The 26,770-nt window shown below is 45.6% G+C and overlaps 1 protein-coding gene across 2 annotated transcripts in view; it reads left to right on the forward strand.

Annotated features, from left to right (window-relative positions):
• The window catches only part of RUNX1 (RUNX family transcription factor 1), a 175,053-nt gene that overhangs the window by 2,677 nt on the left and 145,606 nt on the right, over positions 1-26,770 (forward strand). The window lies entirely within an intron of this gene.

The following is a 26,770-nucleotide window of genomic DNA, read 5'->3' on the forward strand; positions in this document are numbered from 1 at the left end:
CGGTTTTCCAGCAGTTCCCTTTTTGCTCCTTTCTTTACTGAAATGAACTTCGCACAGTTTCAAAATCCTGGGCGCAACAAAAGTAACGCTTGGGCCTCAGAGCAAGAAAAATAATCACCCCTAGGGTCGGTTGTTCTCACCCATATTTCTCAATAGTGTTTACATAGACCAGTCATTTGAAATGTCCAAAACCGTCTCTTTTCTTTTTTTCCCGCCAAAATTTATTGCACTTTCTCTCTTAACTGAAATCGTGAGGTAAAGGGAAAAATAACAAGTTGTTTTCTGCCATGGATTTCACTTTATCAGTCCATGCAGTTCTCTGAGAAGGAAATCCATAACTCTTTTTTAGCCTGATACTATGTGAAAATTGGGAAAAAAGAGGGGAGTGGGGAAGCAGAACCATTGTTCCAGCCCCTGCAAGCAGTGACAGACGTAGAAAGCCTGACATATTAATTGAATGTGGTACACCACAAAGGATATGGCCCTTTTTCTATCACACCACACCAGGTCCTCGCTTCTGCCACTAGGTAAAGAAATGAGGATTATACTGAAACCTCCAGTGGTGTGCTCTGCATGCTGAACACATTCAAATGTTTACCGGCTCTGCTTTTAATGATGGCCTCATTTTCCTAATGGCATCTTTCAGTTTATGATCTGGGCTTGGTGTTAGGAGTACAGGGTAGGAGCACTTCTAAGTGCCTTGCTGCAGTGCAACCCGCAGAAAAACATCGCTCCATCTCTTCCTCAGATCTAGGACTGCATCAGCAAGGCTGCAGTTTAAACTTTTATTCTAGCAAGATTCATAGTATAAGGATGGATTTGCTGGTTATAGTGAGGGCTCGACACAGGTTCATGTGTATTGGCCAGGTCAACACAATGATACCTTTTGGGCAGGGGCACCAAAATGAAACCTGTTGGAGAGTCTTGTATTAAAGAATGCACATATAGTTTTTAAAGGGTGCCTAGATAATTACATGATAACACCCCACCCCACAACTTCTTTTAACTTCCTAAGGGTGTTAGACTGTCCTGTAAGGTTTCCTAATAATTTTGCCTACAAAGGAAGACAGAATAACTAATCTTTTTGCAGGGTTTTTATGGAGCTCTAAATAGCATGAAGCATAATATTTTCCAGGAGGGTACTTTTTCCTCATTTTCCCTTTTGCTGCAAGGTCTAATTATTTCAATATACAAAGAAGGTTAATCCTGGTTTTGCCTTTGTTGTTTTTTTAATTAATTAATCAAGGCAATGAAGACTCATGGTGCAACATTTTGTTGGTTTCTTATCAAATGGAAATGAACTCCAGCAGAGCACTTTTACAACATGGAAAAATACACTGTGCATACTTTCTTCTTAGTTCTAATGTGCCGAGTAGTGCCCAGCCATTGTGGGTTTCTTCCTTTGCAAATGCTAAATAAAACTGTAGCAAGAAGCTCTTGCTTCACCTGCTCTGAAGGGCTTCCCTGCCTGGACCTATGGACACCTATACTTAAGCATACTGCTTCTCATTGAATGTTAGTGACTCTGGCTTGCCTTGTGATGGGATTTAAGTTAGTAGACTCCTAAGTCCCTGGTGCTGTATGTGAGCAGAGGGGTGAAGTGATCGGAGGCTCACTGTTATCAAAGTCTACATCTGCAGTCTCACACTCTCAGCCTACGAGGCCTCCCTAGGAGTAATTGTTTGTCTGCAGAGGGTGCTGCGTGAGGAGCAGGGTAGCAAGTTGGTAATGATTTCAGCCCTCTAGAATTGGTGACATTAAAAGAAGTGATCGTATACTAGAAGTAACTCTGCCAAAACCAAGTTTCTCTGGGAGATGCACGGTACCCAACGCTGCCATGTATTTTCATTCACTTGCCCAGTAGAAGAAACCTATCTTCTCACAGTAGCATAAACTATGCTGTCACTGCATAGGGGAGAGAACATTTTCCAGCACTTTTGCAGACTGCCTGAACAAAGAGTTAATTTGTGTCAGCATTATAAAATACTAACTTCATCTTGTGAATAGGAAATTGAACTAAAGCCCATAAAAACCTTGGCTTACTAGAAGAAAAAACTTTCACAATGTCTGATTTACACAGTCTTCTCTCTGTTTGAGCCTTTTTTTCATTTAAAAGCCTTGAGAAACATTGCGAGACCTGAACACAGGAATTCTTGTGAAGCAAGGGGTGAAATATCTGACAGAGATGAATACAGTGCTTTGGTAAGATCAAGAGATGTTATCCTAGGCTAAATATTAGACTGAGTGTTTAACCAGCCACATTCAGCATAGTGATGGATTGTGATGACAGTCTTAGCAAGGATTTAGGGTTATGGCTGGCTTGCAGATCCCCCAGATTGGCTTGCCCTTTATCATGTGGCCATTAATAAGAGATTGTTGGACGATGGCAGCTCTGCCTTGGACCGTGTTTTACCACGAGAGCCAAACTGCAGCTCTGAGGCAGCTCTCTGGTGGGAAATAAAAGTATCTTCCCCACACTGCCGGTGTATGCAATACGAATAGAAAATAAACCGCTTTTTTTTCATGACTAGAAGATAATCATGGTTTAGTTTGACTGCTAAGGCATGACCCTAAAAGAACAGTCTGCTTATCTTTAAATGCATGTGAAGGCCAGTGATATTGGCAAGTTTATGAAAGTAATTTATGAACTCCTGAAGAATTTTACTTCAGAACATAGAATGAGTAACTGCATCATCCTATTTTTCAAATGGGGAGAGCCTATACCTAAACCAAGAATGGCAAAGAAATCACTGTTCTTGGATTTAGAAATAGACATACTTGCTTTTAAAAGCTACGCAGAAGCATTTCTAAGGGAACAGCAAAGGCATTTCTCTGTAAAACTATGAGGTGGTTCCGCCAACAGAAGAAGCTCATCCAACTTTGACACCCTGCCACATGCAGAGGGGATGTGCTGCGTCCCAGCAGTCTCTGCTGCACCTCCGAAGCGGTGCCTGGGGGGCCGGGCAGGGTTGTTAGCCCCTCGTGCTGTTGTGGAGAGCAAGGGTGAAATGCAGAGTGGGCTCAGGAGCTAAGGGGGAATGCCACTGGCAGGAAAAAGTCAGGGTGGTCTAATGCTCTGCAGAAACTGCCGGCTGCAGTGCCTCACTAAGTGATAATTTGAGGTTGATCACCCTTGCGACAAGACAGGGAAACCTGTCTTCCTCCTGCATGCGTGGTGCAAGGGTTTGCGCATAGAAGGCTGCCACAGAGTACCTGGCTGGCCCTGGTAGCTCAGTGGAGGAGGAGGGCTGCACCACGCAGCTGTGACAGCCTCCATCAGAGGCTTGGGCTGCTTGTGTCGGAATGCGTGGGTGCCTCATGGGCTGCTGGGTGAGGCCAGCAGTACGGATCCAGCAGCCCCAGCAGGACGGCAAGGAAGAAGTAGCTCTGGCTCTGGGTAAGAGAATGGATTGAGGCTGGCTGGAGAGGGACAACCCGCTCTTTAAATCCAAATCCCGCCTGGCATCTCTGTCTTCCCTGTGCCAGCTCAGGCCTCCCAGATGCAGGGTGTGAGTTTAAATTGGGGCGGGCGGCGTTTTGGGTGGGGTGGCTGCCATGAGCATCAGGCTGCACACAGAGGTGAAGCACTCCGGTGTGCAGTGGGGGAGCCCAGGACAGGCCACGCAACCCCTTCACTGCAGAGGCATGAGTGTGACAGATTTTCTGTGTTCCTGCAGATTGCAGTGTGCAAGGATGTTTGCTCAGATTTTTTTCAATTTTTATTTATTTACTTGGGTTTTCTGTTTGTTTTTTTCCTAAAACAGCTCTGATGATAGCTCACCCACTCACTCCTATTCCTTTCTCTGTGCTTAGTCAACAGGGCAAGGTATGGTGGAAATTTTTCTAAACAGTGGGTGATTACAGCCTAGAACTCATTGCCATAAAATACCTTTGAAACCAAGAGTTTAGCAGGATTCTTAAAACAGCTGGGTCTGTATATACATAACAGTTTCTTAATATGTACCAGCCAGGTAAAGAAAAAAGAAGCTTTGGAAGGGTTAAGTTCTCCCTTCATCTCTCACTGCCTTATTTCAGAGCACAAGCTGATCTCTGTTAAAGCTTGGAAAGAAAGCTTCCCATGTAAGCAGGTCTGTCATCTGCAGAATGAATTGTGGCTTCCTCCATGACATCTGGTACTGGCCATGGAGAGAGACAGGCCACTGGCTAGGTGAATCACTGGTCTGAGAGAAGGACAAGAAAACATTACACTACCTCATTACCTCTTCTGTCATCTTAAGAGAATGGATAATATTTGTATAGACTTGAGTCAGCTTCCCAAACAGTCGATGAGTAGTAAGGATATCTGCTCTCTGCAGTGTATTAATGAACTGTACAGGGTGACAACAGTGGTGGTGTTTGGAGCAGTAGAGCACCTACAAAGGTCTACAGTATGTTGGTAAGTAAGTCCATGCATACACCAGCATATCCACAGTGATACTGAATGCAAGACACATCATTCTTTCTGCCAGTGGAAAGGAGACTAGAAATTACATATACAGATTCCCAATGTAATCAATTTTCAGAAGAAATGCCTTTTCTTCCACTTAGGTCCTAGCAAAGTAAGGCCTGGGCTTACGACCAAGATACATTTTAGTACAAAACATCAAATTCTCTATAAAGATGTATTCAGACAATTGAAATAGGAAAAAAAAGGGCATAGAACTGACTGTGAAAGCAGGGCAGTAGAGAGTGACGGTAGCTGCTACCTGGTAGATTTTCCAATTCATCCTTAATACTATCCGCAGGGCTCACCACTTCTGCTTGCAAGTGAAACTCTGTGAAATCGGGTAGTTCCCCTTCACGAAGATCTGTGAGAACATTTTCCCTGGCTTTGATCTAACTGGTTTTTTTTCAGCCTGTGCTTTTTGTTTTGAGTTTCTGATTCCAGTGAACCCAAAAGCAGTCCGAGTCAGGGGCTTGGGGCTTTTTATTTTGCCTTCTGAGTATTTTGTCTTGCAGTGTTTTTTCTGTTGTCTGGTTTCACGCTGAAGCTGTGATTTTGAGATGTGCTCAGAAACTGCCCTTAGGTAGGGTTTTGACTGTAAGTTGAAAGGCTTACCTCGCTTACAAATCTTTCCATGAATGCAGTGTGAGGAAACTTGAAACCTGTCAAGTTTTATGTGATTTGCTATAAGCATTTCACTCGGCTGTACTTAGGGCAAGCCCTGTGATCCTTGTCAAATCAGCAACCTCAGAAGGCATTGACCCAGCCCTTCAAGTGCCTTTTTCTCATCTTTAAAAGAGAAGGATGACCGTTTGCGAAATACCTTGCATGTTCAGGGCGAAGCAGCACAGCGTGGGGCTGAGCATCTGTTTCCTTTGTGACAAATGTCTGCACCTTCTCAGCCCCAGCACCACCTGCATCTCTCATAAGTCCATTTTCTAGCCGGTTTTATGGCATACACCTGAGCTGTGCTGGCCAGACGCGTGCCTCGGAGGTGTCGGGGCATTTACAGAAGCCTTGAACAAGCACCAAAGGATGCCTAAGCATTGCTAAAGCACCCTGCAGTTGCCTGCTTTGGCAAAGGCAAGCGCTGCAAGCGTGCTGAGCAGGGGCTGAGAGTGGGGCGTCACAGCCTCTGTAGTGGGCAGACCAGGCTCCTTGCCTGTCAGTGCTCAGGTCTCTATTTATACTTGCCATAGTATCAAAGGGTAGTGGAAGGCAAGCTGGCACAGCAAAATGAAGGCTTTCATCTGTCTAGCAAGGATAATGTAGACAGATGCAATCGCATGGGTGTAAGTCACCGCCAGCCAACCGCTGGAAGACGTCGGTACACATCGTGGTGGTGAGCGGGGGCGGGAGATGTACCTCTGGGTTTTCACTACTGTTGTTATACGGGCTGGGTAGATTTAAGCTAGCACTGCTTTATTCTCACATGCCTGTAGGCAGGCTTCCCCTTTTCTCTGTAGACATGACCAGGAGCAGAAAGCATGACCCAGAGCCAATCCTTAGGATAATATCCTAGCTCCACCCAGACAGGGACAAAATGGCCATCAACTGCAGTGGGGCTGAGTCTGTCCTTTAAGAACAAAGAAACCTGCAAGAAAAACATGAAGTTGTAAGACAGGAGATGAACTCTGAATGCCAGTATTGACATGGGGACTGAAAGAAACATAGCATTAAGGTGCAAGTGTAATTCATGTAATGCCAAGTATCAGAACTATGGCTTGAGAATCAAAGTTTTTGTCTTTTACCTAGGAAATATTGGTGTGGAACAATTATTTATGGCATATTATGCACAGTTGTAGAAGGAGCTTTGAGTTGGCTGGGATTTTTTCTCTGGTTGGTAGTTGTTGATTTGTACTTAGCTTATACATCAAGGCTGTACACCTCACCCAGTGGACAGGTGAGGTGTATTTCCTCACTAAGCAGTGAGGAGAGACTCTGAAAGAAGCACTCTTTAGCATGTGCCATCTCCTGGTCTTACATAGAAGGACAGAAAGGGACAGGACTTCCGTGAGTGCAATCGCAGCTCTGGAAAGCAACCTTAAAAGCACTTCCCAAGTAAGAGGCAATAAGGAGGAGGCCTCACCTGAGCGGTCAGTCTCCACGCGGCAAGGCTGCCATGGCTGCTAAGCATCTGTCCATGTTGCACATCATCCAGAGCAGGCTACTGATATGAGACTACATGCTACGCCCAGTTCATAGGAAGTGCAATTTACTTTACAATACAGTTACTAGATAATATCAGACTTCTGTAAAATGCTTCTGTTTTTCAGGACGTATATGTAAATGAGCTTTGGGTTTTGCATAGGTTGGGTGTAACAGAATTCATATCTGGAAGACACATTCAAGTTAACACTTTGTTAACCCCATTTGCACAGGGGTCGGCGAATCAGTTACTGCAATATAGGGTGGTTTAATTGCTCCTATATACATTGTCCAAACACTTTGCAAAGAAATTCAGTACCACTTTGCCATCACATCTCTGTGGACTCAGAGGCAGGGAGCTGCGGAGGTTACTGCATGCAGGGTCCTAAGTAGACCTACATCCACTGAGCATGCTTCTACACCAACCTGATTCCTGTTTTACTGCCACCATTTCATCTGAATCCAAGTTTGGGGGGGCAGAGAGCATGTGGAAAGCATTCTGCTTATGACTCCAACTAGAGAGATGGAGTGAGCCTGGAGATTCATCAGGTAGGTTGCCCTCTTGCTAAAGAAAGGACAGCACAGAGAGCCGCCGTGTGGTTTGCCACACACGTGCTTTCTAAGGACCTCCACTAATGCAACCTGGAGAGATGGCCACCTCTGAAAGGAAAAAAGACACCTTAGTCTCTGCACCAATTCTCTCTTTAGCTTCTGCACCACGCCTGTAAAAAGTGATAATGTATGGTGCTAAACACCCACACATTTTTTACACTAAGCATAAAGTAGCTTGCATATTGAAACCAAGATTCAGGTCTAATGTACAAACGGGAACTTGTTCTGGCTGTACCTCACTGCATTGGGGAAAATTATTTCCTTTTCTAAATGAAACAGGGTGTTTCAAGTACAGTATGTTGGGCTATTGTGGAAACTAAAGAATGTGAATGGCTTGCCTAGGTAAAAAGAAGAAGTGATAAGATAAACCTCTTGAGTTCAAAAGTGGTGAACCACTTAAATTTTAGTGTAACAATCAGAATTTTTATTGTTGTGGGGTTTTTTTTTTTCCTAATAGTGATTGAAATGCAAATAGTAAATTTTTTTACAGTTTCATACACAGTCCAAACAACTTTGAATACTATTTTTGAGGAGTGATATTATTTTGTACTGATGTTTTTAGGTGCATCTGTTTTACACTATGCAGCAGAAAAGCTACATTAGCCCCAAACAGTTTCTTTCCTTTACTATGTACGAATAATCTTTGCCAGTATGAACACTTTTGTACCTCTATAAGTCCATTCCCATTTGGGAGAGGGCTCTGCTGTAACTAGACATGTACCAACATGAAGAGGGATTTACAGCTCCCCTGTGGGGTGAAGTTATGTCATTAAACAGGTGTGTATATGAGGAAAGATGATTTAGGTTCACATTTTACTGGGCAGTTAAAGCAGCCCAGTATTTTGTGTACATGGCACCTGGTTCAAGAGCCAATGAAACCAGTGGAAAGACCTGGCTGACACCCTTGGGCATTGGATGAGACCTATGATGGCTGTTCTCCTCCAGATAAAGGTGTTAACAACCTGAAGTCACATCACTGATGGCCTGGGTCAGCAGTCCCTTTTCTCACAGCTGTCCTTACACCCTCGCACACATGAAATACAGAGGGGTGAGGCTGGCTCCGCTTCTGTGCCACAACCTGCCTTTTCTTTTGGAGTGGTGTCCTGGCACTTTCTGCCCTTTTTGCCATGCTCACAAGAGCTGCTGAGTTAAAGATCACATTTCCAGCCACCTGCTGAGGGTCCGACTCCTTTTTACAGGCTCATTAGGGCAGCCCCCTCCCGCTCCTTCCCTCCCTCTAACAGCTCCATGCTTTGGGCACGTCCCCAGCATGCATGGAGAAAGGCGCAAAGCAGCTCCATAGGCCCGCGTCCTCCAGGTTTTGGTGTGTTGCTGCTTTGACTAAACCGCACCAGTTGGAGATCAAAAGCTCTATTTAAACAGAAGCGGTTGGAGGTTTTTCAGGCTGTCTCATCTCCCCTTTCAGCCTTCAGAAAAGCCCGCTCTAGCCAGAGGGATTAGGAAATACAACAGACCCCCGCTGCATCCGAGGGGATTAGATGGTGTCGTACAAGCTCAGGGCAGTGGCTGGACCAAGAGAATGCCCTTGGTCTGCCTGCTGCTTTTGTGAAGTCCTGCAAAGGGCATCAGGGAGCCAGGGCTGTCCCTGCTCCCCACCCAGGGTCAGAGCGTCCTGCCTCAGGGCTGGGAGATGGCTTCCCCTTCGGGAACCTCCACCCGCCCTCCACTATGGTCAGAAGTAAGAGCAAAACCTCACGTTTTGCTCCACAGTACCTATGGGTAGATAGGAGCTCCTTCACGGCAGCGGCGGGATTTGGCTTCACAACCCTGGATCAGCTAAAGCAAGTAGAGGGAGGAGAAAGGGCCTTTCTTGGTAAACAGTTTTTCAACCCAGTTTTCATCTTCAGCTTATGAATTATTCTCTCACTGTCAGACATGCTCTCATTTATTCTTTGCTAATTTCTTCAGCAAATACTGCTCAGTCTCCAGTTTGTTCACAAACAAATCCTGGTATACCTGGCAGTCCCTGCAGGAGAGACTTCCCTGCATGAGTCGTGCAGCTGCTGACCGAGCGGCACGCACAGCTCATCAAGGCAACACGAGGTGCTGGCTTGGTAGGTTTTCTCCCACGTACATGACTTAGGCAAGTAACTGAGCATTATTGCCTAGAACTGTAGTGTCCTCTGAAGGTTTAGGCTAATACAACTTGTTCACACAGCCATCTTGGTAAAAAAGCATCCAAAACATGATTTAACAGAAATTTGTTGTCAGATTCCAACTTGTCTTCAAGGAAAATCTTTTCACTGTTCCTCATATTCCTTTCTGTCTGGAGTACCTCACTTGTTAACATCTCAGCCCCCTTTCTTGCAAGGTCTTGTTGAATTTTTTTTTTTTCTGCAGGAAATACAAGCAACATTAAGGTATCCCTTATTTTAAACTGCAGTTCAAAGAGAGATTGAAATCAGAATTAGAAAAATAACCCATATAAAAATATTAGCTGTCCTATTTTAGGAGATAATTAGCTGTAGCAAAGTTTCCCTCACTTATTTTTCCTTGGTGAGAAAACAAACTACCTTGTCATTGAGGTTTTTATAAAATGCTGCTGTTTGCAACATTTGCCATGAACAAATTAACCCAAACATTTCTAGTGTATGACTTACATTGCTAATTTTGCTGCTAGTATTCATTTCTGCATTTGGAGACCAAAATGCCTTCAGTTATCACACAGTGAAGGGGAAAAAAAAATGTGGATCATATATTTGACTGCTAAGGAATATGTATGAAAAAAATCCATACCAAGCATTTCTTTCTAGAATGAAGTGCAGAAGGGAGGCTGAGAGAGTCAGGAAGAGAGCAAGAAGGGAAAGAAGTATTTTATTGTGTGGCAGAAGTAGCGTGCCTGATTTAGCCCTTGTAATAGCAAAGGTACTTTTCCTCAGCAAACCTCTGGGACGTAGTACTATTTCCATTGGGTACTGCATTTTCCAGCTTGAATAGGGCATACTCCCAACCAATTGTAGCTGACACGATTTCGGGGAATTGGTGGGTGATGGAGACACCAGCCCCAGCTGCTGACATTTGAGACACAGATGCTTGGAGCTGCCTTTGCCAGCCAGAGCCGGAGTAATGCAATATAGGCAACTCCCACAGGTTGTGCTCTGAGAATAATCCACTGGCATTTGTTTGGGTTTTTTTAGAAGCTCGGTGTTTGAGCTAAGTCCCCTGTTGTTCATAATGTCATCCTACGGGCTTATTAAATTATCGACCTTTTCTTCACCGGTATTTTCCCACTTTGGTTAGAATTAGATGGATACAGGTGGCCAAAAGAACCACGCTTCTGTGCCTAGCACCTGGTACCAGCCCCCTTTGATCATGCAGCCTCTTCCCTTTCTAGTTGAGACAGAAAGTCAGAAAGGGATGGAAGGACTGGCTCCTTGTGGTGCTGGTATGCAATCCTACTCTTTAATTTCTAAGCTTGCAGATAGTCCTGAGACAACACGTTGTGTATTTGGTTCTTTCTATGTGAGTGGTGAATGCACCTAAGAGGTTTCTCATTTTGTTTCCAAAATCTCAAGTTTAGTAGGCTGTGCATAGGGTGCTATAGGATCAACAAGTGTGTGTTTCTGTGGGTTCTTGCTTTCTTTTTTCCAGCCTCTCCTAGAAACTTTCTGCACGAGACTTAGCCTGTTAGTTTAATTTTGGTAATGCAATGAAATCAATGCAAAGCTCAAAGGTGGTGTGTGCTGGGTGTGGGAGAGAGAACAGAGGTAGGAAAAAGAGAACTATTTCTAGACTAGTTTCTTAGCCTCTTACATTTTCATGTTTAGCATACACTAATAGATGTGAAACTTGGTAGGCAGCTTGTGTCAGAGTTCTGGTGCAAGTTACGATGTGGTAGATAAAAAGCGATGAGGGTATTAAGCTAAAGGGTTGGTTCAAGTACTAAAGATTATACCTGCAGGATTTTTTTTTTTCTTTTTTAATCCTACTGTAGCATTACCTTTCAGTGTGCCTTACAATAAATAAATAGTACTAATCATGCTGGCTTGCATCCTGCAGGGGATATCAGCACAGCACGGGGTACGTCCTCCACCAAACCAGAAGCCCTTTGCAGCATTATTAATTACTTTCTTTGTGAGACTTAGTGTTGGACCTCTGTGTTACTATGCCTGAGCCTCATGCAACTTTAGGATGCTAACATGAGGCTTTTTTAGTGTTGTTATTTGGAACATAGTTGGAACTGGAGCATAGCAAGACCTGTCTCGAGCCACAGCGGATGCTGATGATGTGATCAGTGACATCATAAATGTTCTAGTTGTGTTTTTAAAGAATTGTTGGGGAAGCACTTAGGATAGGGATGGCTTGAGATCTGCACCAAACACTATGCGTAATTATGCTGTGTATATTAACTCTATTAAATCCAAATGCTCTCATCATGTTGTTAATGTGGGCCTTCCCCACGACCAGTGTAATGTGGTAAAAAGCTCTCATGCTGCTGGGGCTGTGGGAAACTTCTCATGAGAATTTGTCGTGTTCTTTTCTGGGTAAGCCTTGCTTCACTGGGAAATTTCAAAAAGCTAATTTGGGTTGTTTGATTGAAAGCGTGCAAAACCACTAAAAATCTTCTCCATGGAAATGTTGGGCTTATGGTAAAATTTCAGATGGAAGCAGCCTGTGTTCTGAATTCAAGGCAAGTCTAGTTTGCTGCATTTAAAAAGCCAAGACATGCTGTCCTAGGCAGAACTAGCAAAGGCTGATTTCCTACAGACATGGGTCTTGTGGCTGCATCTCTAACATCCGATAAGGCTTTAATCTGATTGAAGGTTTTTCTCTTCTTGAGGAATCTTTAAAATCTCTGTTGGGCGCCCTTCAGCTGGGAGAACTGACAGAGCCTCTCTGCTACTGCCATGTTTCGCGAAAGCCATAGGAACTTAAGACCACTTCTGCTCTATCAAGTTTAGTTAAAGTTGGCCCACAAACCAGAAAAGCTAGGGGAAGTACAGAGAGAATGGTAGCAATCACATAAGCACTGCCTCCACAGAAAAGCAGGCTGATAAAGGAGCTTTGTAGTTCTGTTTGGTGTGCACTGGCCCAAAGTGATACACAAAGATAGTCAAATACATTCAGAAGGTGCTTAAACTACTCTGGGAATAGGATGTTCCTCATCTTCATGGATGAAGAACCGGGAAAGAGTAGTCATATCAGAAGTCTGTGGGAGAGAGAAGTGGAAACAGAACCTCAATTTTTTTGACTTACAGTCCTGAGCGCAACTATCTACAAAATGATCTCTTGTTTACTTTGAATTTCAAATCTGATCAAGTCGATGTTTTCATCAGAAAGTTACCTTAGCATTACACTCATTATTTCAGGGCCTGACTATTGTACATCTCCAGCTGCAACTGGGCAATCCAGTTCAAATAGCAAACCATAAAGAAAATCCAGGAAAAAAAAGTTTTCCAATTACTTTTGAGCAGCAGGCGAACTTGAAAATATTATGAGTTGTTTGTGGACAATATGGGAACAGGAAAAGAAATAAGACTAGCTGACAAATGATATGCAATACAAGACTCATTTAGCTCATTAGAATTTCAGATCCAGGAGGACTGGTGCATTAGGGTTTTCTCCAGCCTGGCTTAGCACCATCTTGGCAGTAGGTAATGCTTTGCACCTCCCTGTGCCAGCAGAGTAGGGGGGCAGCCATGGGCAGGGATAGCACAAGCAGGGTGCAGTTCAGTCCTACCAAACATCACTGCTTGGAGACTCCCTAAAAACCTCCCGGGGTCCAGCAAAGCTGGAGGTTGGTGTTGTGGGACAGGGAACTGTGAGAAGAAACTATGCATCCATTTAGAGGTGTTTCTCCTTTTTTTTTTTCAGAAAATATTTCAAAAGGAAAGCTTCATTTTCCTGGAAATTTCATTCTACAGCTGTATTTTTTTTCTGCTTTCTCTAGTGTTGATTTGCCACAGCACTGGGCAGTGCCAGAAAGCTTGCAAGTTAGAGAGCCCTGCTGCAGCTCTGCTGCAAAGCCTGTGCTGCCATTGGCATGGGCTTCATCTCTGCTGACAGAGGCTAACCTTCGGCCAGGCAATTATCAGACCAGGGGCAGAGCGTGTTTTGCTTTTTCCATATCTAACTTCTGAGTAGAAACCCAGGCTGGTACCTCGCTTGTTTGCAGAGACAACAGGCTTCTCCATAGGATAGCCCAAGCGACCTTGAAAAACGGACTGTGCTTCTTGAGGAGCCTGAGCAGCAAAGCTTGGTGCAGGGTTTTTTCTAACACTGGGGTGAAAATGGGCAGTAGGAGCTGCCCAGCAACGCTGTCAGGAGCCCTGGCTCTGCCACAGGCTCTGGTGCTGCTGGCTGTGAGGGCAGCCACTCCTTTGCCTCCTCTGGTGGCATCTCCATTCATCCAGTCCTGCCTTGTGCTTTCGCTCCAGCCCGTGCAGGGGGACGGCACAGCAAAGAAATCGTGCTAGCCACATCCCTGCGGCCGTCATTCCGTGGGATGTCAGTGGCTGCTGCACAGACCCGCGGGGAGGTGAGCAGCTGGGATGTGCCCTTCGTGCCTAAAAGTAGCACAAGCACTTCCTTAATAACTGCGTTTAGGTGGAATAATAAAAAGCGAGCAAGGTGGAAGCTCAGCCTTTCCTCTCCGACGCGGCCAAGCCTGTACCGCACGCTTCTTGTTTTGCTCATCAGCGGAGGGCTGCAGGAAGGAGATAGGTCTGCCCCCTCCGCGGCACCCTGCCCGGGGTGCACCTGAAGCTGCCCTCCCCAGGGGAGAGGGCCCAGCGGCCCCGGGGCGGCCAGAGGGACGCACACCGCCCCGCGGCCCGAACGTGCGGGGAGGCTGCCAGCCTGAGCGGAGGCATCCTGTTTGTTGAAAAACAAGTGACAGTTGAAGAAGGGTTGCGAGAGCGAGCAAACCGCAGGCCCTGCGCGGGCCTGATAACAGCCCTGCGCCGCTTTTGCAGCAGTTCCGTCCCCGCCGAGCGCCGGCGGGGGGGACGGCACGAGCCTCGCCGGCGCTTTCCTGTTTCGCGCTTTTTCCCGCTGCCGTTTCTTGCTGTTGAGTTCTGCCACATTTCTTCAGTTACTCACCGGTTTCTCAAAAGGGCCCTCCCCTGCTATAAACGGCACGCCTGCGCTGTCCGAGGGGGGGCCGCAGGCGTCCGTGGGGCTGAGCGGGGGGACAGGGCCAAGCTTTCAAGAAGGCGGCTGCAAATAAGTGCTGTTAAAAGTGTGTACCTGTCGTGGCTTGGGGTTTCGTAAGCTTGCACCCACGCCTGCCTCCCTGCCGGCGCTCCTCAGCCTGAGATCTCAAAGCACTTTATGAGGTTTCACCTAACCCCATATTCAGAGCACTTTTGGAGGAGACCAGAACTGGTAATGCAAAGGGAAAAGCATTTTCGGGCCCAGAAGCCTGCAGTTAGGCAAACAGATCTGTATTTAAATCTCAGCACGATGCAGACCTAGACCCCCGTTCTGCAGCTGTGCATGACTTTATTGCTGTGGCTATTGCTGGCTCCCTTGGGTCTGATGGGAACCCTTCTGCGGTGGTGAAGTGTGTGCATGCGTGTGTGGTTTCTGTTTGCAGCACGAGCCTTGACTTTGCGTACAACTATGTAAATGGTGCTACTCACCTCTTCAAAGCTAAGCACACGTGTAAGGCTTAGAAAGCTCAAGCTTACAGATGCACCAGCTACAAAGGTGTTGGACATGTGTAACTCCCTCTGTGGGAAGCCAGGACATTCACTGGGCTTCCCATGACTTAGATTTACTCGGTTTTGAGTGTCTCACCTTAAGGTTCAGCCATGTGTTAACATAAATGGCTTTCCATTCTTTCTCTCTGATCAGAATGCTGGGGCTAGCAGGAAAGGGGTTTTTCTTCAACCAAGAATGTTATTTTTCTTGAGCTTTGCATAAAACTCATCAATATTATCAGAGTGCTCTTTCTCCAGAAAGATATCTCAGGACATGCTTGTTTAAAACAGCTTGACTGGCATTCTTATCGGCATCAGCTACATAATGATTTAAAATAATGAAAAGAAATAATTTGCTGAAAGATGGGCTTCTAGTAAGGAATTCGATTTTCAGGAAAAAATACGTTGGAAAATTGCTTCAGTAAAATGTTGATTCACTTTGTTCTTATAAAAAAAAAAAATAATAATAATAAAAAAGTGGACAGCATTTTAATTTCAAATGCTGCCAAAACCACTAGCTTTTGAGTTTCACAGTTTTCCCTGTGACTTTGCCCTCTTTCTTTTTACTAACGCACTCCACTGCTATGCTAGGAGCCCTACAAATGTATGGGAAAGCACCCTGAAGAATTTACAACCAAGAAACCAAATCGAAGATAGGCAAAGGGTATGGGCTTACTGGACCAGTACTGTTGAAACTTGGTTTGTGAGAAGTATGAAATGAAACAAAAAGATAAAAATGGTTTTGGCAAGAGCTAACATCAGTCGCACAAGTGTGTGGAGGAAGTTAGAGAGCCCTCTGTAAGGCAAGTCTGTCTGAAGTCACCTCGCTCTCCACAAATTACTCTCTGCCCATGTTTTTGCTTCTCTCCTAGCTGCAACAAAATTGCTCAAATGATTGGGATTTTTTTGTTGTTTCTGTCCCTGTTGCAGCCTGTCTCGTTTCAGCCCAAATACTGGGATGTCTCAGGTCCTCCCAGGGCTCTGTGCTGGGTGGGCTCCCTCCCCAGACACGTGCATGCTCCTCTCCCCTCTGCTCCTTCCCAGTGCAAGACCTTCCTGGCCCCGGCTCCTTGCAAGAGCCCCAATCTCAGTGGGGGCATCACAACATGTCCCCCTCCGAGGCCGCCTCCTGCCCCATCGCCTGCTCTGTTATCCCACCAGAGAGGTGCCACAGCAGCACTGCCCTTCGGTCGCTTCCCCTCCCCCTCCAATCTGGTTACACATTTTCTGGGACTGCAGTACGCCCTATCTTCCTCCCTGCCCGGACCACGGGAATGCTTGCAAATTTTCTTTGCCTTGTAAGTGGGAAACCCCCAAGAAATCTTTCTGCAGAGCTCAGACATTAGAAAGGCATTGATATTCACATGCTAGCAAGCATTTAGACTGGGATCTTCAAAGGAATCTAGGCAAGCCACCACTGATAGGCTTCAGAGTAACTTGCACATCCCACTCCCTCAGTCACTCTAAGTCTCAGGGCTTGCTGTGGCATCTCTCAGCGTAGCAAGTTGTGATGAGAAAGTGGAATTGGGATTCATGAGACACTGCTGCTGGATCAAACTTATGGACTTCAGCTTATTTGTGTAGTGCTTCAGGCTATTTTTTAAGTGACAGAAAATGAAGCAAGTGTACTTGCCTGTATTTATTGGTAAGGGAAACATACACGACCTTCAGTATTTAGTAACCCATCTGCATTGGCTTCTCTTTTAAAAAGATTGGTTTAGGGTACAAAATCTTTTTTCCTTTTTCAGACTTTCCTTTCCTTGCCACAGAGCATACCTGAAGAACAGGGCAAATAGGGAGCTGCCTCTTTAGCTGTTGGAGCCAATTAGCAAAAGTTGCTACAAACAGCTGCTCTAGCCAGTGTGGCTGTTTTCCAGGGCTTGTTTTCCTTGTCTTTGAATATGGAGTCAGGAGGTGAAAAACAAGCTGGCAGCTCACCACTCTCATCCCCCTTCCCACCCCATGCACCCTGAGGTGACAGAGGATCCTGCAGAGACCAGGGTCCCACAGGGACCATAGCCCGGCTGCTGCGCGTGCACTGGGCCCCTGTCCCAGGTGCTCCAGCCAGCCAGTGACCAGGGCAACAGCATTGCTGCCTTCGCTTAGTAAAGACACTCTTGCTTTATAAGTTGTAGTAGCTTTTTATTTTGCTGGCATGAAAAGATAGCCTTTTGGGTGTGTGCCTTGCTTTTGCTGAAGCCTTTTGTGCCCCCTCAAAGATAAAGGGTGGAGAAACTTCCAGGCTATCCAGACAAAGCTTTTACAAGGCAGAGTTTAAGGGTTGCAGGGTACTTGCTCTGATGGGTTTTGAATGCTGTAGTAGTAAGGATTCTTTCCATCCTTTCCCTTAGGCCATTCACTGGGAGAATTTATGGTTAGGGATTTTTCCTTAGCATTCAGCAAGTTTCTCTTCTTTTCATCTAAGTAGCCTAGTTACTGTAGACTGTTGTAGCTTATGAATGTGTGTTTGCAGTATGCAACATAGAGGTACACATACACGTGTGTGTATGTATAGGTATGTCCATACACTGTGTGTATGCACATTGTATTTTATTTACTTTACACCATAAATAATACATCTTCTGTGTTTTACACCCTCTAAGTGTTTGCAGGATGTGCTGACCATGCCACGTACTCATTCCTTGTCCAAGGACAGGCTCTCCAAGCTGTCCTCATAAACGTGTTCCTCAAGCCTACTAGCTACACTCTCCTCAAATCACCCACTCGCTCTGCACCGAGGGACCGTGGCAAGCGCAGCAGCCCCGCAGCCCATCCCCTGTGCCCGCCAGGACGGCGGCTGCAGCTGAGGCCCCGCTCACATCTCTCGCACCATCTCTCGCTGACGCGTGTGACAGTGCCGCACCACGCCACATGCGGGGGGAGTGCGCAGAGGCGCAGTGAAGCGGTGGTTTTGCAGTGCATGGCTGCGGGGGGGACGGGGACGGGGAGAAAGTGGCTCCTTCTGTAGCCCCACAATGACAGCTACGTGAGCAGGGAGCCTCAACACTGATATTTTACATCACCACTTGGACCTTGAAGACTGGCCCGAATCAGCCTACAACAAGCCTTTCAGCGGTCCTCTGTATAAAACCCCAAACAGGACCTGCTCTGGGGGAGACGCCTCTCTCCTGGGGCTGGCTCAGGGCATCCTCTGAAGTGTTGTGAATCCTCTGGTTTGGGTGCTTACTCCTCTGTGTGGATCTGCTAGGTGGACAGGGATGGAGCAAGATGTCCAGAGCACCTGCTCCAAGCGCTGGGAGGGAGCATGCATGAGGGTGAGGAGGAGGCAGGGACAGGAGGTGGGAGGGAAAGGTCTGAGACAGAGCACAGAGCACTCACAGGGGACTGCCCTGTGGGAAGAACCATCATCATCCAGCCCAAATAGAGCCCCAAATATTCTGTTTTACATACCTCTTCCCTTCATCCCCTCCTTTCAATTCACAGCTACCCTCCCAAAATCGGAGTAGGTAATAATCTCTTTTTTCTGAACTGAGACTAGTTCTCCTCACTGAGCTGGGTTCTGCGTAAGAGCAGATGAAAGAAAGCATCCCTGCCTCAGTTTCTCAGCTTAAAAAAAAAAAAAAAGCCAGAGACAACAAATGGACATGCAGGCAGCAACACAGACTGGCAGGTTAGCCAGAGCTCTGACATGGCAGCAGCTCATGCCAAGTTTTTGTAGGTGCCACAGCAAAGGAGGAATTGGAGGGGGATAGTGGGACAGTATTACAGGTGTGCCACAAAGTGAGGGCAGCAAAAGGGAAGGGTAGAGGCATTTGTTTGAAAAATCTCCTACGTGGTTAGGTAACAGCACGGGGCACCACAAGCTGAAGAGTGGTGCGTTCGGCCCTTTGATCCTAAAAGGCAGGTGATAAGCAGGGTGGGGCGGGCTGCGAGCCTGTCTTTATTCTGTCAAGAGAGCACCACAGGTATGCGGCTGCACTGCTTGCTGCCGTGCCTGCGTGGGGATCAGAGGAAGAGTGCGGTGCGCCGGGCGCTGCAGAGCTAACAGGCAGTGCAAGTGTTTCTCTCCCCGTTCCCCCACTGGCACCGGGGTAATCCTGGGCCATGCCCTCAGTGATGAACCTGCAAGTGTGCCTGTGAATTGCAGTCCTCCCAAGCGGGTGGGTGCTGTGAATAGTCGCTGGCTCTTCCCCAGAGGATGCAGTGCAGAGCCGTCCTTCCTGGCTGCTACGAGTCAGCGCTTGGTACCTCCCTGCATGGGTCTCCAAAGGAACCTGCTGGTATCTTTATCTGTTGCCAGCATCAGTTTGGTTTGCTTTTATTTAACCTTTCTCTTCTATCAGTGGAAGAAGCTGGTCCTTAGAAGACAACTGTAGTCAGCGGCTTTGACTTTATGGTGCCGTGATTAGCTTTGATTTCATCTTGTAGTTACCAGAAGTGTGAATGCGATGCCGTTTGCCCCGATGAGTTTCATAGAAAGTGAAGCTGCAAAAAGTATTAGGTTTTCTCTTGTGGGAAGGCAAAAGCCACGTACACCACTAATTCCACCACAATCATTCCTTGGTTGCTGATGATAGGCAGGCTGGAGGTAAATGGGGTACTCTGCTGGGCCACAGATAGGGCTAGCTGACCTCAGTTTTCCCAACAGCATTTCACATTTGTTTTGCCTTCTTCCCAACACGTATCTTTTGCACTTGATAGAACAGCAGAGAAGTGCAGTGGTGCCACCCCTCACCTCCCAAAATTAGCAGCCATGCTGGGGGAGAGTAGCATGGTGCAGGAGGCTGGACTAGAGAGCTGATGGTGCGTGGGAAAAACCTTTGTCTGCCCTTGTGGCTGGGCCTTCCCTGGATGGAGCACTTGTTTATTTACTGTTTTTAATCTTCTTCCTAGAAAGCATTTCTTTACATCAATGCAGTAGCAGCGCTGGGGTGGGTAAGAAGCATGACAAAGCTTAAAATGTTGAAGTTCAACCAAAGCCTGCTGTAGGCATGAGTTGGCTGTCCTTTGTTTTGGCCGAGGTGTGCAGTTCGGACTGCAGATTTGTTTCATATAAAAATATAATCCTAAAAGGATTACCAGATCTAACCACATATCTGCAGTCTCCTGAGGGGGCTCTGCCTCCACCATCCTCACTCAGAGGTCTCTGCAAAGCTCTGCCTCTCCTGATTCAGCAGAAACTCTCATACTCCAAGGGAGTTCAGCTTCATGATTTCAAGTTGGCAAGCTCCGATCAGAGCTTCCAGTTTAAGCTGTAGGGGAAAACTTACAGCTTGTGTTTTACATTTCTGACCCTCAGTAGAAGAGTTGCTTAGGTGTGAACTCTGAACTTCTATCAGTAGGTTTTAAAACAGACTGTATGGTGGTTCATTGTCTATTCCCTACCATCTGATTTGCAATACAAATGGCTTTCTCCTGATAAGGGTTTTCCACTCAGATGCCCACAAAAGCCATTAATTGTTAACTCGAGCTACTGTCAAAAATAGGTCCATTTCCCTTACAGGACTAACTAAAGGATGTGTCACTATTAAACACTTCTATAATGTGTTGCTGTCTCAGAATATTTTGTTTTCTTAACATAAAGCCATACAGAAGACAGCTTGTGTTAATGACTTGCCTGACAGAGCAATTCCACAGGGATTTCATTAAATCTGAGAGGTATCCCCTCTTCTGGAGAATTTGTCAGAGACCCTTTGTGGCAGTTTCAGACCATCCCTTTAAATGAAGATAAATCCTTCCTAGACTACTTGTGGGTGTCTCTCTCTGGTTTTCTAGATGCAAAGCCACCAGTGTTTTAGGATGAAGGGTATTTGACAGCTGCTACAGTCAGCAATTCTAAATCAGCTCTTTTGGTAAAGGCCAGGGCTCAAATGAATGGGCCCCCCTCTTTTCTTACAATAGTTGAAGTTCATTGCATTGCTTGGGAAGCCATGAAGACTGTGCCAGTGTTGGCAAACTTGAAGTCTAAACCCTCTGTGCACAGATCAGGTGAAGCAGAAGCAGCAAAAGTACATCCCTCCTTAGAGAGCCTGGCTAATACCTGACATGTCTTTAAAGGAGAGAGGGCAATTCATGTACCTGTTCCTTGTCATTTTAAGAGAAGGCTGTGGGTGAGAGAGGAGCCAGGAAGGATCTTGAGAGGAGGCAGTTGCTGGATGAGCCTTGAGCTGAGCTGCCCAGTAGGCACAGAAAACCCATGGCAGACAAAGGCATCTACTAAGGGATCAAACCTTTCTCACATCCTCGTCAGCTTTCAGTGCCACAGGAGGGTACAGCTGCTCATGCTGTCCTTACCTGGTTTGCAAAGCCGGGTTGCTTACTCTAGATGCGTTATGTGGTTGGTGCTGGTGGCCTGGATGCACAGCTTCCTAGAAACCACAAGGCAAAGGCTGCTTATTGTGTGCTTGGTGAACATCTCTGGGTAGTCGGGAGCTTTTTATGCAGTGCTAGAGCATATCTTTTAAAAAGTCCCTGAAATGCAAGTGCCTGAATTCTATGAATTACCATGAATCAGCCTCCAGTAAGCTTGCTGCCTAGTAAATCAGGAAACACATGGTGTTGTACAGCCTGCCTGTGTGCTTTGGGCTTTGTGGTACGTTGCAAGCGACTCACGCGGGCACCGAGGGCAGCTCCACCAAGGGGGTTTTGGAGCTCTCCCTGCTGCTGTCAGGATATGCCTTACGGAGGCTTAGAAGCAGGGGGCAGCTAGGCATTGATATGTTGATATGATGGCATGGCTTGAGTAGATGAAAATTTCTCCTATTGTATAAGAGGAGGCTGCCAGTGAGCAGCCTCATTTGCCTTGAGGACAGGTGCATTGGCTTTGTGCGGGACATGCTGTTGTGAGCTCTCCTTTTCATGTGCCTTCACTCCAAAGCAAAATGGGGCAGCTGACACAGAGGAGGGTCAATGTTTGTAGATGGAAAAAAGGCATAGAAGATGTGAAGACAGATAGCTGTAAAAGCAACTGCTATTATTCCTAGTTTAAAACAAACACACAAAAAATCTCTCTGACCTCTATGAAACAGTTTTCCCACTATGCTGAATTAGCTATCTTTTCTTATCGGTATGAAATAATTCCCTCCCTAATGCAAACAATATGCTTGCCATAAGAACAACAAATGGCTGTGAAGCTCACACTGTAGAAATTTCTGGAGGATCAGCAATACTGACATGACTCCTCTCTTTATGAATTTGCCCCTGCCTCTTCAGGTCAAGTGTTCAAATTCAGCTTTTCAGATTCTGCATTTAGAGCAGAAAAAAACAAGCTATGAAACCAGACCTATAAAAAAAGCAAGTGATAGTGTCTTGACAAGGGGGCTTGGGCAAAGCTTCTCCTCTGGATGAGTTCCTGCTTGGGGCAAATGCTGCAGAGATGATTGTGGGGAAAGAAAAACGCAAAGAGAATCAGAGGTGTTTGTAGGGGCAAGGAGGAACCATGGAGGGTAGGAGGAAAAAGAAGAAAGGGGATGTCAGCAGAAGAGGGGAAATAGAAATGGAAAAGGTGGAGAGGAAAGGAGAGGAGAAGCTGCTGAAGAAGGACCCCCTGAGACAGGCAGGGAGTCGGGGCACACCTTTCCCCTCCGTATCTCCAACACAAAAATCCCCCTGGAGGCTTTTGCTTCTTTGAAGTGCAAAGCAGGTTCGTGTGCTCCCCAACAGCAGGGAAAAGGGTCTCCCACAAGTTTCCTCTTACTGCAGCTCTGCTGCTACATGGAAAGCTTGGTCTTTTCTGTGAATATGTGACTCTCAGTGAGCTTTAAAGCCTAAGACCCTGGCTATGGGGTTTGCATGTTTACACTGGCAGGAGACTGGTTCCTATTATTTTACTGCTCTGATGCCACGGCTTCTTAGTACAAAAACCTGGTATGCTGTATTAGACAAAGAGATTAGCTACAGTTCTGAGTCCATTTCCCAAGGCACAGGGCAGCAGAAATAAATCTGAATGTGCTGACCCTTGCTGTAGCACTCCTTTGAGCGTGGGTTGGGATGACTCCTGTCAAAAGCAACTGTTGTGCTGGTTCAAGTTTGGGGATGTTTTTGCTCAGTCTTCAGGGGTGAATTGACAGTATAGTGTCACGGAAGGTATTCAGAATGAGAGCATGTTATTTCACAATTGCATTCAAGAAAACAAAACTATTACATAATTTTTAATGAAATACGTACACAAAAAAAACCCCTTTCTGCTACAAAATCCCAAATGCCTTGTAGGAGATAAGGAGGTTTACACAGTCGATGATGTTTACTTAAGTAGCGCAAAAAAGCCCCAATTCAGAACTTGTTCATGGCCCCCTTAATCCAGCAGCACCTGCCAAAGGACATCCAATAACCCACTCTTTAGCTGGGAGGGCACACACAAAAGAGACCGTGGGGCGCAGGACTCATGTTACAGGCCAGCTGCTTGCCAGGATCGTTAGGCTTCTGGAGGAAGAAGGGTCCAGATCGCTTTTGTGGCTTTCAACGGAGTTTATTTAAAAGCTGGGGGCGGGGGGGGGGGGGGGGTGCGGCAGAAACTGTATGTTTAAGTGCTGAAGAAGAAGAGCTAGTTTATAAGCTAGCTGAGAAGAATGTCTAGACTTTGATTTTATGCATCTCGATCATTGGTGTTAGCATGAGGTTTTAAATGTTAGGTAGTATTTATTCACTACGTACAATTCGTCCTTCCATAGGAAACAGGCTACAGCTGACTGTGGTCGGAGGTTATGGTGCAGCTCTGAAGTGGTACACAGTATCTGGTCTGCTTAGGGGCAAAACTCCACATTTCCAGAGGTTCCCAAGGGAATTAGAAGTCCATCTTCCACTTACTTTTAATGGGTCTTAGGTGCCAAGCTTGCTCCACGTCCTTTCTGAATCCAAGGCTGGGAGGGGGTCTCAGCTCCAGAAGGACCCTGCACGGCCACCTGCCTACAGAGGAGCCAACCCACCCAATATCAGTGGAAGTGCTGTGCAAGGAAAGCAGAAGACAATTTTATGAGAAAAATCTCTTATTCTTCTTGTTAGATCCCAGCTTGAAACAAGTGTGGCTTTGACTGCTTCAGATTTTAGCCACAATTGCAGATACAATAGGGCTGGAAGTATTTTGTGTAGTCTCTGATTAAAAAAGCAAGTGCCTCATAACGTGGAAGCATGACCACACCAGGTCCAGCCAAAAATCCCTCTGGTCCCATATCTTCTCCCCAAGGAAGGCAACCCACAGGTACTTAAGGAAAACGTAAGAAACATAGCAAGCGTGACATGCTTTCCCTGACTTGGATAGGGGCTTTTTCTGCCATAAACTTGCATAGTTGCTTTCAAAACTTTTGACATCCCCAGCTGACTGTAACTTAAATTATACATTGTGTGAAAAATATAGACCCCGACGTTAGGTGGTGCTCAGGATTTACATGGGTAGATTAAATAGCTGGTAGGGTTCTTCAGCTCTATCGGTCCTCCATCATTTTTCTTAAGGTATTTAAGGTTTCATTCCTCAAATAAATTGAAGAGAGCTTGGATGGATGTGTCCTCTTTGGAGATATGAATACATAATGGCTTTTTATGTAAGGCAATGAAAAAAATTAATCCATTTGTTTAGTAGAAAAGCCTCCTATTTGGAGACTAGCTGCTTAGAAATGGTAGCTGCATAAGAAATGGAGGTTTTAAGGAGCCTAAAGACTCTCTAGCTTCAAATAAACACCCAAGTGATTGTCTTCTGTGAAAATATAATGCTAAAACTATACTGAATATACGTATTCAATTTTTTCATTATGTGTCTTTAATGAAGTGTTCTTTTTAAAAGAGAAATGACAAGTCATAGGCTTACAGGAGGTCTTTTAATTTTCTGTGGAAGTCTAAATAACTATTTTTCTTCCACTTAATTCCTTCCTCACACACACCCCAAATTCAATGATTGGAGGTTGCCAGCTTCTCTTTTTCTCCTTTTTGCCTCAGACTTTACACTGAAGAAGTTTAGAAAGCTATAGTCCCAGAGACAGAGATGCATGTTTGCTTTAATCAATCTGTAACTCTTCAAAATCGTGGAAGTTTAGCAAACTGGCAGAATACTAAAAGAAAAAAAAAGGCAAAAGGGAGAAGAGAATTAAGAACTCATTCAGTATGTTGCACTCAACAGAGAGGGGAGAAAACTGGAAAGGGAAAGCAAAACTTTAAGATAGAAATTGATTTTTAAGCTAGTGTTGAGAGTGCCCAGATGTTCTGTTTCAACATATTTCAGATGTTTCGTGAAACTTTTCTCTATTTTTGACCACTTGTAATCCCCTGAAAATCAGTATGTTCTTCAGTGAAAGGATACACCCAATTTAAACCACTTGAAGTATGTTTAAAAAAAAAAAAAACAAAAAAACAACTAATCTACCAATTGCACTAAAAAGAAGGGGGAAAAGTTTCAAGGAAAGATTACTAAAACATCCCAATGAAAATGGTTTGCCTGAGGTTAGAAGCAAATGAATCCCAGTACATGTTCTCCTTGGAGTTTTTAGTAGAGGCACCATTTCAGTCTGTAATTCCCATTGCTGAGCACCTGGTAACTTTAATAGGAATGATAACTCTGGCCAGAGACACGGTCAGCATAATGGCACCATATTCTGTAGAAAACATAGAAGAAGATGGATTGATTTCTATTTGTGCTCATAGGTTGAATATAAATATTAATCTGAACTTCAAAAGTGAGTACAGCAAATACCAAAGGGAGCAACAAAATCACTTGGCTGAGAAGTATGTTTCTTTAAATATTTTATTTGTTGTAACAATTCATGGTAAACACACTTTACATTTATTTCACAGGCCAATGCTTAAACATGAATAATCGTGGCTTTCATACCTTGGTCTTCCTCTAGGGTAGAGAGCGCAGCTGCCAGATATGGCAAATAACTTCACATCTCACAGCTTGAGGCCAAAGGATGTTTTTTTTGCACAGGCTGTCGGGTAACGAAGCCGTGTTGGTGTGGGACCCACCAGGAGAGGTGGAAAGGTCTGTCTGGAAAACGTTCCCATGCTTTCTTCTGGCTAGGCCGGTGCGTGTTGCTCCCTAGCATGGGGACAAGTCCTGCTGGGGACAGCAGTTTGGCGAGCAGGGACATACAGATGCTTCCTCCCTGGTACCTCAGTCCTGGTGTTTCTCCCTTGAGTTCCTGACTGCTCAAAATGGATCTGCAATAGCTAACTGTACATGCACAGAGGTGGAAGAGCAAAACTTTCTTTGACTTTTCACAACAAACTTAACTGTGGAAACAAACTGGACCCTGGTCCAGCCACACTGGTGTAGGGTTAAGGATGCCGTACTATTTTCCCCTCCCATAGATCAAGTTTCCATTTGACGCTCTTCTACATTCTTTAGGGCAAACAGTAAAACCACCAATAATTGCCTGTTATTCAATGCACACACGACCAACTTTCCCTCTGAGAGCCACGCATCTGCCTCTCCATTACCACTATGAGATTTATTTTTTTTTTGGACCAGTGGCTCTTTTTATGTACATGTCTATTTGATGTCTGCGACAGTGAAATTTCATCTTGCCCTCTAAGTCTGTCCTGTTCAAAGCCATTAATTATCATGCCATAATCACTAGAGCTTGTTCATTTGGTTGAACAGCATGTGCTCACTTGCTATTTAGAGTATACACTAATTATGTTATTACTTTGTCAAGAGCAGGTACTGGGATAGATGGAGCGAGTCTGTGCTGGGTCTCCAAGGGGATACATGGGAAAAGGTGGAGTCCAGGAGGAGTAGGGATTGCAAAGGCTGTGGCAAGGCACCACTGGCTTGTGGCAGCTGGGTCTGTGGGCAAGTTGCTCTGGCAGAGATGTGGTGGAGGTGGATGTTAGAGCAGGGTGAGAAACAGCCAATGATCCGCTTATTTCTGTGCAAGGGGATTCACTCCTTTTCCCCCCGCTGCTTTGGTGATGGGGACCAATGAGCTTAAGAAACTGCCTCCTATGCAACTTG

Source organism: Harpia harpyja, chromosome 8 (assembly GCF_026419915.1).
Source record: "Harpia harpyja isolate bHarHar1 chromosome 8, bHarHar1 primary haplotype, whole genome shotgun sequence".
Classification (NCBI taxonomy): domain Eukaryota; kingdom Metazoa; phylum Chordata; class Aves; order Accipitriformes; family Accipitridae; genus Harpia; species Harpia harpyja.